Genomic DNA, 16,189 nt, shown 5'->3' with positions numbered 1-16,189 from the left:
TGAAGAAAATTAGACATAAAAGAAAAAATAATTGTTTCTTGGAAAAATAAACAAAATGAAGTAAATACAATCAGAGGATTATAAATTAAGACTGTAGAATGCTACTCTCCTATCTCTTTTCTAGAAATGCAGAGATAGAATAATGCTGTCCACCTTAAGGCAATCAAATACATACAAAATTATGATTCTTTATGTTTGTGTAATGCCTATGACTTTTCAGAGCTCTCTGATAGTGTTTAATGTCTTATATGGCTGGATTATATCAGTAACTCACTTTTTTTTTTTTATTGTTTAGCTGTATGAAATTCAGTTGTGTGTACATTCTTTTTATCTTTCCTGATGACAGGTACTCTAATTCTTGACCGAAAGATTTACTTGGAAAATGAGAAATTCCTGGACTACACTACTTGCCTAAAGCTTCTTCTGGTTGGAGTCAGTCCTTAAGGCTCTAAGGTACTAGAACAATCTTAAAGTTATCTTTATTTTCTTAATTTAGTAAAATGATGATACGGTTTTGAAAGAAAACGCCACACTCAAGAAAATGTATTTTTGTGTAGATAATATGTACAGTGTGAATATAAATCTTAGCCCCAAATTTTCAATTCTTGATGCAGAGAGGAGTTTAAAACATGGTTGTTGTGGTTCTCGAGAAGATACCTTTAAATTGTATTGTAAACAATGCCATTTGAGACCGTTACTTCAGTCATACTGAATTAGCATAAAGATCCAAAGGCATGCTAATTCATTATTAAATGAGTTGAAGTTGAGAGATATATACTACAGTCTAACAGATAAGTGTAGATATACACTACAATCTAACAGAGAAGACTTAACATTAAGCCATACCATAAGGTATGGCTTAATAGCAACTGGTATGCAGAGGGCTTCAAGATTTTAGCTGCTTGTTAGCTGAATGCATGTCAGTGGCATGATGAGGTTGAAAAATGTTTGTGACTATAGGCTGCAACAGTTGAGGTTAAGGAAGGTGATGGCTCCTCTCTATTCTGTGACTCCAAAGTGCTAGATCAAATTCTGGGTAATGTACTCTAAGGGTGTAGAAGATCAGAGATGGCAAATAGGTCTTATGTCTTCTGTCGATTCTAGTTGTTTGTGGCTGTGTTGAGAAGTGGGTTGAGAAGGATTCTGAGGGCTTATACAGGCCCAGTGGGAAATTGTGCTGGGTTTGTCTGGCAAGGGGGTAATACATTGTCATTATATGAGTTCAAGATTGGATGACAAAGGTGATGTAAAAGGTGATGTTGACAGAGTTCAGTTGTCTCATCTCCTGCATGTTTTTAATTTTTGCTCATTGGACATTATCACCTATTAAAATTTTCATATGCCTCTTAACACCCTCTTAGAACAGGGGTAGGCAAATTATGGGTAGCAGTTAAATCAGGTCTATTATGTGTTTTTACATTTTAAATGTGAAATGTTATGTTTTGAATTTGTTCCTCAACTTACATCTGGTGGAATCTCACAAAATGAGGTAAGTCTCAATTTTATTATCTCCAAAAAAGTTTATAATTATTTATTTGATTTTGTTTTATACCACTGGTTTGGGGAAGTGAGGGAGGAGATTGCTCTTTAATATATAGTTTTTACAATGTTGATAAATTTTTAATATTAATCTTACTTTGTTTATCATCCTCAGAGACTATATTCTGTATCATTTATTGTGTACAGCGTGTATTCAATATTTCTCAATCTGTTATTCTCTTGAATAGAGTTCATGCTTAAAAAGGATGGTTTTAGATAGCCTATGAATGTATATAGTTTTTAACTCAACATTATATGCCATTTATGTCCTTTTACGCTTATTTATTTTAAAATAATTGGTCTATCCTAGACTGATAGTGATGTGTGAGAACATCCCACAAGTTAATATATCTGTCCGTTTACCTTTGTAAATCTAACTTTTTTTTTTCCTTTGGCCTTGTAATGAATTTATGAAGAGGGGCTGTTTAAGATAGAAGGATTCTGATTCTACATGACTCTGAAAAGAGTTGAGAGATGGGATCCTATTTATCTGGTCAGCTGTAGCTTCTGTCTCTGATATAAGATACCGTTAGTGAAGACCTTCTTCTAGACGAGTTTAAGAAGTTGCTTAGCTACCTTAGCTTGCCTCCCTAAAAGATGGAATTATTGGACATTCTCTTTGGGCTTTGGATAGCTTTGTCTTCATGGTCATTGGACGTTTTTATGAGTGGATGGATGAAGCAGATTTCTTCGGCTACCTTGTCACACCATATATTTCCATTATGTCTCATTATAGTTTAAAACAAGTCCAGGAATAGAATATTCAGCTTACTCAGTTTAGTTAGACGTAGATACCAGGTAGCTGGTCTTCAACTATCACTAGCCATAAAACAACAACAAATGCCATTCAAAGCAGGAGCCATCATGTAGAACAAACAGATCAAAAACTCCTTGCTGGGCTAGAGGGAGAAGAGAGAGAGTAGGGCAAAGAATGGAGGGCCACAGTGGTGAGAGGGCTCCAGGACCAAAGAGGATTCAGGGAAATAGATAAGACAGATGCTTGAGATTTTAAAAATAAAGACATGTAAATAAAGATAGGTGGCTGATTGCACCCTACTGTTCATAGCAGTACTGTTGACAATAGCCAAGACAGGGGAGCAACCTAAGTGTCCAATGAGAGAAGGACTCATCCATAAAAAAGATTTAAGTATTGCCACTCGGAGCAACATGGGTAGACTCAGAGATTATCACACAAAGTGAACTAAATCAAAGACAAATACTATATGATATTACTTACATGTGAAATGTAAAAAATGATATAAATGAAGTTATTTACAAAACAGAGACTCACAGATCCAGAAAATAAACTTACAGGTACCAAAGGGCAAGGCTGCGGGGAGGAAGTATGGGATTAACAGATACACACAACTATAGGTAAAATAGATAAACAACTAGTATTCACTGTATAACACATGGAACTATATTCAATATCTTGCAATAACCAATAATGGAAAATATCTTAAAAATATATATTCAGCAGGCACACATTTAGGAAAGTTCTCCATTCTCAACTTGCATGGGGTCTGCATGAGTGAGTTTTTTGTTTGTTTGCTTTTGTTTTTAATAAAGTAATGAAAGACATTTATTAACACAAAAATTCCTGCACAGTAACTCCACTTTATGAAATTAACAGTCAATTTCAAATATACACTAAATACACAGGAGAAGAGAGGCATCATTCAGCATACACAACGCTGCTTCCTGCTTACTTGTTCTCTCTGATAGTGAGCAGGACCACATCCTTCTCCTGGGTCTTCACCAGTCTGATCAGTCCATAGATTGTTGTCATTTAGTCGCTAAGTCATGTCCAACTCTTTGCGACCACGTGGACTATAGCCTGCCAGGCTCCTCTATCCATGGGATTTCCAGGGCAAGAATACTGGAGTAGGTAGCCATTTCCTTCTCCAGGGTATCTTCTCAACCCACGGATTGAATCTTCTGTATTGTAGGTGGATTCTTTACCGGTGAGCCACCAGGGAAGCCAAAAGTGAATCACTTTGCTGTACACCTGTAACTAACACAATATTATAGATCAACTATTTTATTATAAAGATAGGTAGATAATAAAATATCTGTGAATTATTATGATAGTTTAAATATTTTATGTAATAGCATTAGAATGTTGAAAACTAGCATAATAGTCACCACAGATGCACATAAATCTCACTTTGTTTCAATGATACTATCAAAGGGGGTAAGTAATCTTTTATAGGAGGATCATAGTCTACTGAGACTACCTACTTTTCAAAAATTGGGGTATAGCTGCTTTACAATGTTGTACAACAAACTGAATTTGTTATATGTATGCATGTATCTCCTCTCCCTATAGGACCTCCCTCCCATGCTGCCCATCTGGGTCACCACGGAGCATTGACCTGAACTCGCTGTACTATACAGTAGCTTCCCACTAGCTATCTGTTTTACACGTAGCAGTACACTTATATCAATCCGAATCATCTCCCAGTTCATCCCACCTCCCCTCCCTCCCATCCTCACACTCCATTCTCTACATGTGGGTCTCTATTCCTGCCCTGCAAATAAGTTCATCTGTGCCATTTTTCTAGATTCCACATTTATGTGTTAATATTTGATATTTGTTTTTCTCTCTCACTCTGTATGACAAACTCTAGGTTCATTCACATCTCTACAAAGTGAAAGTGAAAGTTGCTCAGTTGTGTCCAACTCTTTGTGACCCCATGGACTCTACAGTCCTTGGAATTCTCCAGGCCAGAATACTGGAGTAGGTAGCCATTCCCTTCTCTTTCATTCTTTTTATGGCTGAGTAATACTCCATTGTATTTTTGTACTGCATCTTCATTAACGTCCATCTATTGATAGACATTTTTTAAATGGCAGGCCCTAATGAAATTTTAAAATTTTGGAGAATTTCTGTTATTTCAGTTTTGCATAAAGTGAGAGTTTATTCAACCTTTTCTGTTGTGCAACTTCAGTTTAAGTTTTTCAAGTTCTCATAAAACTAAATCACACAATATAGGTATTAAAACTGTGTGCATATTTTACTTAAACACAGATACCAATTTGCTAGACATTATCCTGTTTCCTACTCTGTAGCAATTGACTGTTTTCTTCACAAATTCTAAGGGGGCATTGTAAAAACCATAGACCTAAACCATAGTAACATTTAAGTTTGCTGGAAATGATGCATAAAATTCCATGGCCAGGGACTGGAGAAGAAAAAGGTGACTCCAAGAACGGAGTCTTATAAATGGCTATTATAAATTAAATTCTTGCAAGATACCTAATTATTTATCTGTAAACAAGCAAACACACAAAAAGACCTGCAATGAGCTGGTAATGGGAAAAATAAAGAACTTTAACAAATGATGAGGTGAATCAGAAAAGCAGTATGTAACAGGCCAATGTCTAAAATGATCTGCAGCTTTTGAAATGCTCTAAAAATAATTTTTGAAAAGAAAGTTTTTGCAGGGTTTTTTGGAGGCACTGGGAAGCGATGGAGCTGATGGTATATTGATAACTGATGAATGTGAGAAAGCTGGCTGGATGCTGGCTCTCCTTCTGCCTCCTTCACTGGAAATAATTTTCAAACTGATGTGAAAGGAAGAAATAGGAGGCCCAGAAGAGGAGTTAACAGCTATACGGGATTCTTTAGAGTCGGTTGTCCTAAATCTTATAAAGATTTTGTCCGGAGTACCACTTGCAGTTATAAAACTAGATCATGCCTCAGTTATCTACAAGGTATTCTGGAGGATGGGAGGAGTGTGAGAAAACTAGAAATGACTCAGTCCTCATATAATTTTTGAAAATGCGGAAAAATTAAAAGTCTGGATGAGACAACCTAATGAGATTACATTGCTTCCTACCCGGACTGGGCATCCTGTTCTTTAAGTGGCAGCTTGGGAGGCTCAGAAAGCAAAACATTTTTTTCTATAATTCACAGTAGGGGTTACGTAAAAGTCATACCAGTCAGATCCCTTTTCTTCACCTGGAAAAGAGAAAAAGTTAATATAATAAGGGCTTTGTGATTTTGTTGTTGTTATCTTACTGTTTGAAATCTCTAACTACCGTGGTACTTTTCTGGAAAGTGGTGAAAGGATATGGTAATATCTGTAGAAGCATGTTAACTTTTGAAAGACAACATCTAAAACATTGATTATTGATCAGTGGTAAACAGATGTGATAGCTCATTTTACAAGCCGCTTTTCTGGGCTAAGGGATGCTCAGATGGCTGGTAAAACTTTTATTTCTAGGTAGGTCTGTGAGGGTGTTTCTGAAGAGATTTAGCTTTTGATTCAGTAGGTGAATCTGTAGACTGAGTAAAGATTTGCCCACACTCCTAGGGATGGGCATCAGCCAGTCCCTTGAAGGCCCCAACAGAACGGAAAGGCAGAGAAAGGGTGATACCCTCACCGTTGAAGTTCACGGTTCTTGGGACATCAGACTGTGGGACTTCAGCCTCACGCTGGGAGTTATGCCACTGGCTTTCCTAGTTCTCCAACTTGTAGATGGCAGAGTGTGGGACTTATCAGCTTCCATAACTGTGTGACCTATTTCTGTAATACATATTGTCATGTATATGTGTACATTTGTATATATACACATACAATATGTCGTAAGAGAACTATATGTGTGTGTGTGTGTGTGTGTGTGTGTGTGTGTGCTTGGTCTCTTAGATGTGTCCAACTCTGAAACTCCATGGATTGTAGCCCTCCAGGGTCCTCTGTCCATGAGATTCTTTGGGCAAGAATACTGGAGTTGGGTTGCCATTTACTTCTCCAGGGGATCTTCATGACCCAGGAGTAAAACCTGAGTCTCTTGCACTGCAGGCGTATTTTTTTTTTTTTTTTAAACCGTCTGAGCCACAAGGGAAGCCTGTGTGTGTGTGTGTGTGTGTGTATTTATCTCCTATCATCCTATCAGTTCTGTTTCTCTAGAGAACTTTGGCTAATATAATGGGAAAGTGTTCTCTATAGATATCCATTTATGAGCCAATCCCTAGTCATAGAATAATTTGTAATTTTATTAACTACTTAACTGAAGACAGTAATTGCTCTGTGCACTTGACAGAAAGTTGGGAAAGATAGTTTGTTCCTTGGACAGTAGGATTAAGGCTCAAGCATAACAGTCCTGGGCTTTTCCAGTTGCTGATTACATGACTCTGGCAAATGACTTCCCTTCTCTGAGCATCCATCTCATCACCTGTAAATAGGGATAATAATCAACTCATAAGATAGTTCTCTCAGCTCAGTTGCTCAGTCGTGTCCAACTCTTTGAGACCCCATGGACTGTAACCTGCCAGGCACGTCTGTCCATAGGATTTTCCAGTCAGGAATACCGTAGTGAGTAGCCATTTCCTTCTGCAGGGGATTGTCCCAACCCAGGGATCGAACCCACATCTCCTGCATTGGCAGGCAGATCCTTTACCACTGGGCCACCTGGGAAGCCCCATAAGATAGTGATAAATACTAAGTATAAAGTACAAGTGACAGGGCTTGGCACATATTAAACATTCAATAGGTGGGGGCTAATGATTGTGTTAGGAATATGGACTAGACAAGGAGCCGAAGCAGTGGGCCTAAAATATACACAAAGAAGGTGAAGTTCCAGAACTGTGTTTAAAAGAAATTGATTATATAAATATAGGATGAGAAATCCCATGTGAAGAAGCCTTAAGAGCTTTAGCTCTTTATAAATTCAACATCAGCCTACGGTGTAACAGTGTGAGCAAGCTGACCTAGACTTTATTTTTGTCTTGGGCAAGAGGAATAGTATCCCACTTGTGTTGCGTTAGAGAGAATATTGTAAGAGAATTGTTTAGTACGAGGTATAATACTTTGAGAATGACATCAGTAAATTGGTTTGTGGCCAGAAGAGATCATTAAATGATTCAACTTTGTGATTCAATGAGTAATCAAAAAAAAAAAAAAAAACATATGTGAGCTGAAGAAATGGCAAAACTGGTTTGACCAGTGGATCATTTACATACAGTGGATACCACATAACCATACAAAGAATGAAAGGGCTCTCTGTGCACTCATGTTGAAAGATGTCTGAGATACATTCAGTGAAAAAAGGGTACAGGAATAGTGTAGTGTATTTGGTATATTTTATTTTAAAGGAAAGGACTAGGCATCTGTATTTGCTTGGAGATTCATAGAATTAAAACCTGGAAAGAACATAACTTACTTATTGGGGGTGAGAACTGGGTTGTGGGAAGAAAAGAATAAGGACTGGAGGGAGACTTTATACTTCGTAACTGACTTGATTTAGTTCCCCCAGAAGCTGATGTTGAGTTTCATCCAAGTAGCTTTTTAGCATGTGATCCCAGGAAGTCATAACTGGTGAATGATTGAACAGGTTACCACTGTGAACAAATGCAACTCCGCCCCACTGGCAGCCTCAAAGACAGTGTGAACTGCACATTAGAGCGACCCCAACAGTGGGTGGAAACCTCACCGAGGGATGATGGTTTGGAGATGGGGAGCCCTTGGGCGGAGCTGCAGCTGCTTTTAGTCACAGCCATGCAGTAATAAATCCAGTACCAAGGGCGTCTATTTCAATACCTCCTGATCCTTTTTTGATTTTTCAACCAAGTGAAGATATTCTGTTCTAAAAAAAAAAAAAAAAAAATTGAAAATCGAAATTTTAATGAAAAGAAAATAACCACATATCATAAAATATTAATGATTCTGACATGCAGAAAATGATTAGGCTTATTTTTGGTCAGTTCCAAAACAACTAAGAGCAATACTTCTTATTATAGTATAGCAGATAGCAGATGCATCAGCTGAAGTTGGAAGCACATTCTAATCAGTAGATCCGCTGCCTTATAAGGTCTTGATAATTGCCTATCACTGGGCTCACTCGATCAGACTAGAGCTCACACAAGAATTTGCTTAAAGCTAACATTTATTGGGTGTTAAACCCAGTGAATCAACATGGTAAATAATCTCCAAAAGTGGCAGCGAAAGATGGAGTCGTTGATTATGCTAAAAGCCTTTTGCATGAGTTACTCGTTTAAATCTATCAGTACAGCATCCTAGTTTGTACTAGAAAACTGAGTTCCGCAGAGTGGCAAATCACAAACCAGCTGGTGGTTGTTTGGTTGTCCGTAGTTATCCTCTGCTAGTCAGAGGTCAGCTTCTTCCAGGAGCTGGTGAGAAATGCAGAATTTCAGGTCCTGCCCCAGCTTTCCTGAATTAGATTCTGCTGGGGAGCATGATGCCCAGGAAATGCTGCATTCATTGGAAAGTTTGAGAAGCCAGTTGTGTAATGTTTAGATTTTGTAACTGCCTAGTACAATTTATTATATTCTTAATGGACGTATATTGGCCTATATTTAAACCTCATCTATTTTAATTCAATTGAACATTTTAATTTACAGTTTGAATACACCACAGGAGCCATAATACTTGATGATTATATGAAGCTTTAAAAATGCCATCTTAAACACATTGTGCTTATGTGACTGAAGTAGATCATTTGGAACTGAAGATTCATATTTTCTCGAGTTTGAACCCAGTGCCAAGGACTGAAATAATTCTAGTGCCCAGGTGTCATCAGAACCAACTAGGTGACCTATTAAAATGGCACGGTTAGGTAGTTTTCTTCAGTTCATCATAAGCGTCACTCATAATTGTGAGATGCTCTATTATGAGCTGAAACAATGGTACCTGAAAACATGAATAATACATAGTGCTTGGTGTAGAATGTTGTATTCATCCATAATTTGAAGATGGGACTAAATGGATCTTTCATCTAAAAGAGCGGCTATGATGTGCCATTTTACGCATGATGTTAATAAGAATATACTATCACCTAAAATCCATATTAAAATATTTTATATAAGACGTACTTAAATTAATAGACATCTGTCATTTGTTACTAAATGCAGCTGTTAAAAGAACCTCTTAAGTGCTTTCAACATTTGTTTTTAAGACCTTGACATTGGATGGAATAAAGTATTATAAAACCCATCCTTCACTGTGAAAATGGACATAATGGATGAAATACTGTATGTTGCTTACTTCATTTTTGCCAGGTCAAATTGAAGTTCTCATCAGCTTTTGACACCCCTTACATGACCACATAATACATAATGGAGAACCTAAATATGGACATTAAATATTTCATTTTCGCTCGACATTATTATCATATAGTTCAACTTTTGAGAATATCTTTCACATTTCTTCCTTGAACATTATTATCTTTCATTGCAAAGCTCTCCAGTAATAGGGGAGTAAAATAAGGTAGCTCACTCAATTATGAATCATTCTGGATTATAAATTCATGTATCACTCACCGTGAATTCAACAAGTACACAGTGATCTGTTTGATCTGAAATTGCATCAGAGTATGAAGTAGTACTTTAGAAAGATTAAATTAATAAAATAAATTGAGCAAGTGTTCAATAGAAGTGAAATATGGCACCTTCACCTAAGGGTAAATAAATAAATCCACTGTTTACATTGTTCGCCTTTGACTTCATTTTCTCCATCATCTTCTTGCTGACACTAACTGTTCCTCCATTTGATGGAATCAATATTTTAAATATGAATCAAAATGCAAAGTAGGGGGGGCTCAGGCACACATAAGTTGGCAATAATTTTTTTCTAATGGCTTCGAGTCATTTATCTTAGTCTGAAAGGTTTTTGACTAGTGGTGAGGGAATCAGAGTCATTTTCATTTTTATGGAAGTTGCTTTTCATCTTCAAAAATACCCTCTTTATGACTGCATTTAAATAAAAGGTGCTAAGAGGAAACTGAATGGAGTGGCACCACCCTTTATCCTTATTATTGTTATTTTATAGAATGAATATGGAACATGATTACTCTGCTGCTTTGGTATTGTAATTAGTAAAATACAATTTATTTTCTAAGAGGTTTTTAGTGTTTAATCTCCTCTGTTCTTGGAAGGATTCACCTGTGAGAAGCCTGCTAAATGTCATGGCAGCCTTACAGAGGGAATTTTAAGGAACAATTTTAAATGACTAGCTAGTTCTTTGAGGAACAAATCAGACTTGAAATGGAGAATTAAGAAGTTTTATTTCTCAATTTTCCTGCTGATTTCCAACTATTTCCATGTATGGTAACGTGTTTCCCAAAATGTAAGCGGACGATGAGCATTGCCTTGGCATGCTCCACAAAGTCTAGAAGTCCTGGAATAATTTAGCACTCAGAACTGTCTAGAACCTGAGTTGCTATTTAGAGAAATAGGTTAAAACTTATTTGTTAACAAGAAGTAAATTACTTTCTGCCATCTGTGGAATTTAAATTCTACATAATCTTGACATATCACGTGCTGGTTCCCACCAGCATAATTGAGTTGAAGGATGTTCTTTCTTCCACTGACCACTTTCTTTCAGAACTTCTGTATCTTTGATAGCTTCAGTTACAAAATGCACAATTTAAATTAGAAATGTGGATGTAAAACTTTATTTACTAAGGGAAGAAAAGAAATAGTGCCTTAGAACCACAAAATCAAAAGCATCTCCACAAACTTGGATATCTCCAAGAAAAATAAAGCCTAACGTGTCCAGTGCACCAGATTTCACCTGTTTGCGCGATCCCTTTTTGTTACCTCCTAGCTCAGTTTTTCATCACAGCCTTTGCCCTGCCTGCTGGTCTTTTCCTTCCAGTTGATGCCCATGCCACCTTTAGATGGATTCCTGTTATGTCACTCAGCAGACAAACCCCGTTCTTTGTATCCCCCTCCTGCCCCTCCCACGCTAACGCATTCTGCCATTGCTTTCAGGCCACGCCGTGTCATTGTCCTCACGCTTTCCCTTGCACTCTCCCAGCTGATGTCCGACATCCTTCATTTTGCAGCACCTGAGCAGAACCACAAAATGACAACTTTAGGATCATAATGCGAATTAGTTATGCTCTCACCATTTCCCGTTCTCATTAAATCATTGTCAGGACAATGGATTCATGGGGTACCATTTCCTGTTCTCATTACAATTTTTGTCAGAGGAATGAGGTATCAGAATTTCAATGCTTCATGTAGTCTTTGAAAAATCATAGTTACCTCTGCAGCTTTGACCTTTTTTTTTTTTTTTTTTTTTTCTGTTCTGCATTTGGCTCAGCCCTGCCCTCTTTTCCCTGCCTATGTGTGGCCTTGGCAACTAGAAGATATAGCTTCTTCAATAGGGCAAAAGTTAAGAAATCACAATGACAGGATAACATTAAAACTTTGCCATTTTCTTTCCAGTGACAAAACTAAGTCTGACATGACCACGCACACGCTTTACACAAAAGTTGGAGCATGTGTCTATAAATATATATACATACACACACACACATATACATGATCATTTTTTAGTTAAATGGTTTATTAGTATTCTTTTCCATTTTCATTTTTACTCTCCTTCAACTTAACAAATATACTCCTTGTCCTTAAAAGCAAGCAAAGACTTATTGTTCGTATTTTTAAAGGATCCAAATTTCTGTTACTTTCAGAAAAACAAAAAAAAGTTCTTACTGTTCATATATACAATTTGAATAAATTACTTTATTTCCCCTCCCTGCTGATCCTGGGTGCCTTTACCAAGGTTTGTTTTACAATTGATGGCTTTGTTCTTCCCAAGACAGTTCCACGCTCTGTTTGGGTTCAGGTAGAAGTCTTACAAACACTAAGTAATGATTTGTTAACTAAACGCTCCTGAAGCTGTCTGTCAGCTCTCCCTGCAACATAATAGCAGCTTCACCTGCCTGCAGTCACTTCAGGGTGCTCTTATTAAATGCAAACTTTGTAAAATCCCAGAGAAGTGCAGGGAACGTGGAAATACTATAGAAATAATACTCTTCTCTTTGGTAATATGCTATTACTGGTTTTGTTTTTAGTTTGGTTCAGGGTGTTCTCATATATGAGAAAAATGGAGGTCACTTAATTCTTAACACATCTCGGACCCTACTTGGAGAAAATATCTTATTTAATAGGGTTAAAGCTAGATTTCAATTCTTGTCCAATTCAAAAGAAGGAAATTGAGTTCAAGTGCATCAGTGTTTTTTAACTTGCTCCCTCAACTACTCTCTTTTCTGTGTCATTTTCATTGACTACTTGTTTTTCATATTTCTTTTTGGATTATATATTTAATTTCTTCACATTGTGGCTTAGCACAGTGCCTGAAATACACTAGGCACACAATAAATATTTGCTCATGGAAGGAAGGGAGGAAGGAGTGGAGGAATACAATACGATCGGTTAAAAATGTGAAATGAAATGTGAAACTTGAAGGTTAAAATGGTTTTTCAGATAATACTTGTATTGTTTCATGGTAAATATGTATAGTTTAACTGAGTAGTAGCTTTCTATTCCTGTTTAACTTAGATTTTTCATTAGAAATGGCTGCTAATTTTAACAAATTGCTGCAAATTACTTCTTTTTAATTTATTAAGGGACTGTTAGACTTTGCTGGTACTAGGTCACTTGCTCAATCACATGCATCATTTTTTGGATACGTTGTTGGATTTTATTGTCAACATCTTATTTAGAATTTTGTGTCTATTTCTAAAAGTGTATTAATATTGTAGTCTTTTTTTTTTCTTTATGATGTCTTTGCCAGGTTTTGGTGTTCACACAAACTTGACTTTATAAAATGACTTGAGAACTTCCATATTTTTGAAAAGGAGTCTAACAATGTGTATCTCCAAAAAAGTTGAAAACAGCTTTAAGGGCATCTGGAATTGGAAGCTCTTTCATGGCAGATTTCTAACAACCTTCTCTTATCTTTGGGGGTAAATGGTCTACCTATATTATCCTTTTCTTTGGGGGATAATTTTTTTAATATGTGTTTTGCCAGATAGTCACCAATTTTCTCTAGGTTTTCTAATTGGATGCACAAAGTTTCAGGCAGAAGTGCCTCCATAATTTTTGATCTCCTGAATCTATGGGTTATATATTCCACTTTTCATTCTTACACGTATTTACAGGTTTTTGTTACCCTGTTAGGTTTTTGTGTTTGCTTCAATCATAATTACAAGAAGGCCATATATTTTACTAGCTGTTATTATATTAAGGAAAGCAATTGCATTTGGAAAACTTTGTTGAGAGGTCCAAGTAATCAAAAGACAATAGTAAGTTATTGGTGTCTAAGCAAACAATACTGATAGTAACATAACTTATGGAATATGTTGATTGCACCAGGCACTGTTTCAAGCCCCTTATTTCATGAAGCAGTCAAACAGAAGTTGAAATCAGTGAACTAAAATGGACTGGAATTAACTCAGATGACCATTATATCAACTACTGTGGGCAAGAATCCTTTAAAGGAAATGGAGTAGCCATCACAGTCAACAAAACAGTCTGATGCAATACTTCGGTGCAATCTCAAAAACGACAGAATGTTCATTTCCAAGGCAAGCCATTCAATATCACAGTAATCCAAGTCTATGCCCCAACCAGTAATGCTAAAAAAGCTGAAGTTGAACAGTTCTATGAAGACCTAAAAGACCTTCTAGAACTAACATACAAAAAAGACGTCCTTTTCATTATAGGGGACTAGAATGTAAAATTAGGAAGTCAAGAGATACCTAGAGTAACAGGCAAATTTGGCCTTGGAGTACAGAATGAAGCAGGGCAAAGGCTAACAGTTTTGCCAATAAAAAGCACTGGTTATAGCAAACACCCTCTTCCAACAACGCAGGAGATGACTCTACATATGGACATCACCAGATGGTCAATACTGAAATCAGATTGATTATATTCTTTGCAAGCAAAGATGGAGAAGCTCTATACAGTCAGCAAAAACAAGACTAGGAGCTGACTGTGGCTCAGATTATGAACTTCTTATTGTGAAATTCAGACTTAAACTGAAGAAAGTGGAGAAAACCACTAGACCATTCAGGTATGACCTAAATCAAATCCCTTACAATTATACAGTGGAAGTGACAAATAGATTCAAGGGATTAGAGCTGGTAGAGTGCTTAAAGAATTTTGGACAGAGGTTCATGACATTGTACTGGAGGCAGTGATCAAGACCATCCCCCAAAAAAGAAAGGCAAAATGGTTGTCTGAAGAGGCCTTACAAATAGCTGAGAAAAGAAAAAAAGTGAAGGACAAAGGAGAAAAGGAAAGATATACCATTTGAATGCAGAGTTCCAAAGAGTAGCATGGAGAGATAAGAAAGACTTCCTCAGCCATCAACACAAAGAAATAGAGGAAAACAATAGAATGGGGAAGACTAGAGATCTCTTCAAGAAAATTAGTGATACCAAGGGAACATTTCATGCAGTTGGGCATGAATAAAGGACAGAAATGGTATGGACCTAATAGAAGCAGAAGATAAGAAGAAGAGGTGGCGAGAATACACAGAAGAGCTATACAAAAAAGATCTTCATGACCCACATAACCGTGATAGTGTATCACTCACCTAGAACCAGACATCCTGGAATGTGAAGACAAGTGAGCCTTGGGAAGCATCACTATGAACAAAGCTAGTGGAAGTGATGGAATTCCAGTTGAGCTGTTTCAAATCCTAAAAGATGATGGTGTGAAAGTAATGCTCTCAATATGCCAGCAAATTTGGAAAACTCAGCAGTGGCCACAGGACTGGAAAAGGTCAGTTTTCATTCCAATCCCAAAGAAAGGCAATGCCAAAGAATGCTCAAACTACTGCATAATTGCATTTAAATCACATGCTAACAAAGTATTGCTCAAAATTCTCCAAGCTAGGCTTCAACAATATGTGAACCGTGAACTTCCAGATATTCAATCTGGATTTAGACAAGGCAGAGTAACCAGAGATCAAACTGACACCATCAACTGGATCATCAAAAAAGCAAGAGAGTTCCAGAAAAACATCTACTTCTGCTTTATTGACTATGCCAAACCCTTTGACTGTGTGGATCACAACAAACTGTGGGAAGTTCTTCAAGAATTTTCTTGAAAATTACCAGAAATACCAGACCACCTGACCTGCCTCCTGAGAAATCTGTATACAGATCAGGAAGCAACAGAACTGGACATGGAACAACAGACTGGTTCCAAATAGAAAAAGGAGTATGTCAAGACTATATATTGTCACCCTGCTTATTTAACTTACATGCAGAGTACATCATGAGAAATGCTGGGCTGGAGGAAGCACAGGCTGGAATCAAGATTGCTGGGAGAAATATCAATAACCTCAAATATGCAGATGACACCACCCTCATGGCAGAATGTGAAGAAGAACTAAAGAGCCTCTTGATGAAAGTGAAAGAGGAGAGTGAAAAAGCTGGCTTAAAACTTAGCATTCAGAGGGATTCCCTGGTGGTCCAGTGGTTAAGATGTCGTGCTCCCAATGCAGGGGCCCTAGGTTTGATCCCTGGTCAGGGAACTAGATCCCACATGCTGCAACTAAGAGCTGGCACAGCCAAAAAAAAAATACTTAGCATTCAGAAAACTAAGATCATGGTGTATGGTCCCATCACTTCAAATAGATGGGGAAACAATGGAAACAGTGACAGACTTTATTTTGGGGGGCTCCAAAATCACTGCATATGGTGACTGCAGCCATGAAATTAAAATTCGCTTGCTCCTTGGAAGAAAAGTTATGACCAGCCTAGACAGCATATTAAAAAGCAGAGACATTACTTTGCCGACAAAGGTCCATCTAGTCAAAGCTATGGTTTTTCCTGTGGCCATGTATGGATGTGAGAGTTGGACTATAAAGAAAGCTGAGCACCGAAG

General features: G+C 37.3%; 1 long non-coding RNA gene across 1 annotated transcript in view; it reads left to right on the top strand.

Moving 5' to 3' along the window:
- The window catches only part of LOC145520893 (uncharacterized), an 867,842-nt gene that overhangs the window by 405,409 nt on the left and 446,244 nt on the right, over positions 1–16,189 (top strand). Inside the window, exon 7 of the long non-coding RNA XR_014064880.1 lies at positions 347–453. This is a non-coding gene — a long non-coding RNA (uncharacterized LOC145520893). The remainder of the gene's footprint in view (positions 1–346; positions 454–16,189) is intronic.

The sequence above is a fragment of the Giraffa tippelskirchi genome, chromosome 9, assembly GCF_054371585.1.
Source record: "Giraffa tippelskirchi isolate mGirTip1 chromosome 9, T2T-mGirTip1v1.2.pri, whole genome shotgun sequence".
Taxonomy (NCBI): Eukaryota; Metazoa; Chordata; class Mammalia; order Artiodactyla; family Giraffidae; genus Giraffa; species Giraffa tippelskirchi.
The sequence above is the reverse complement of the archived record's forward strand: the minus strand, read 5'-3'. Positions and strand labels throughout refer to the sequence as shown.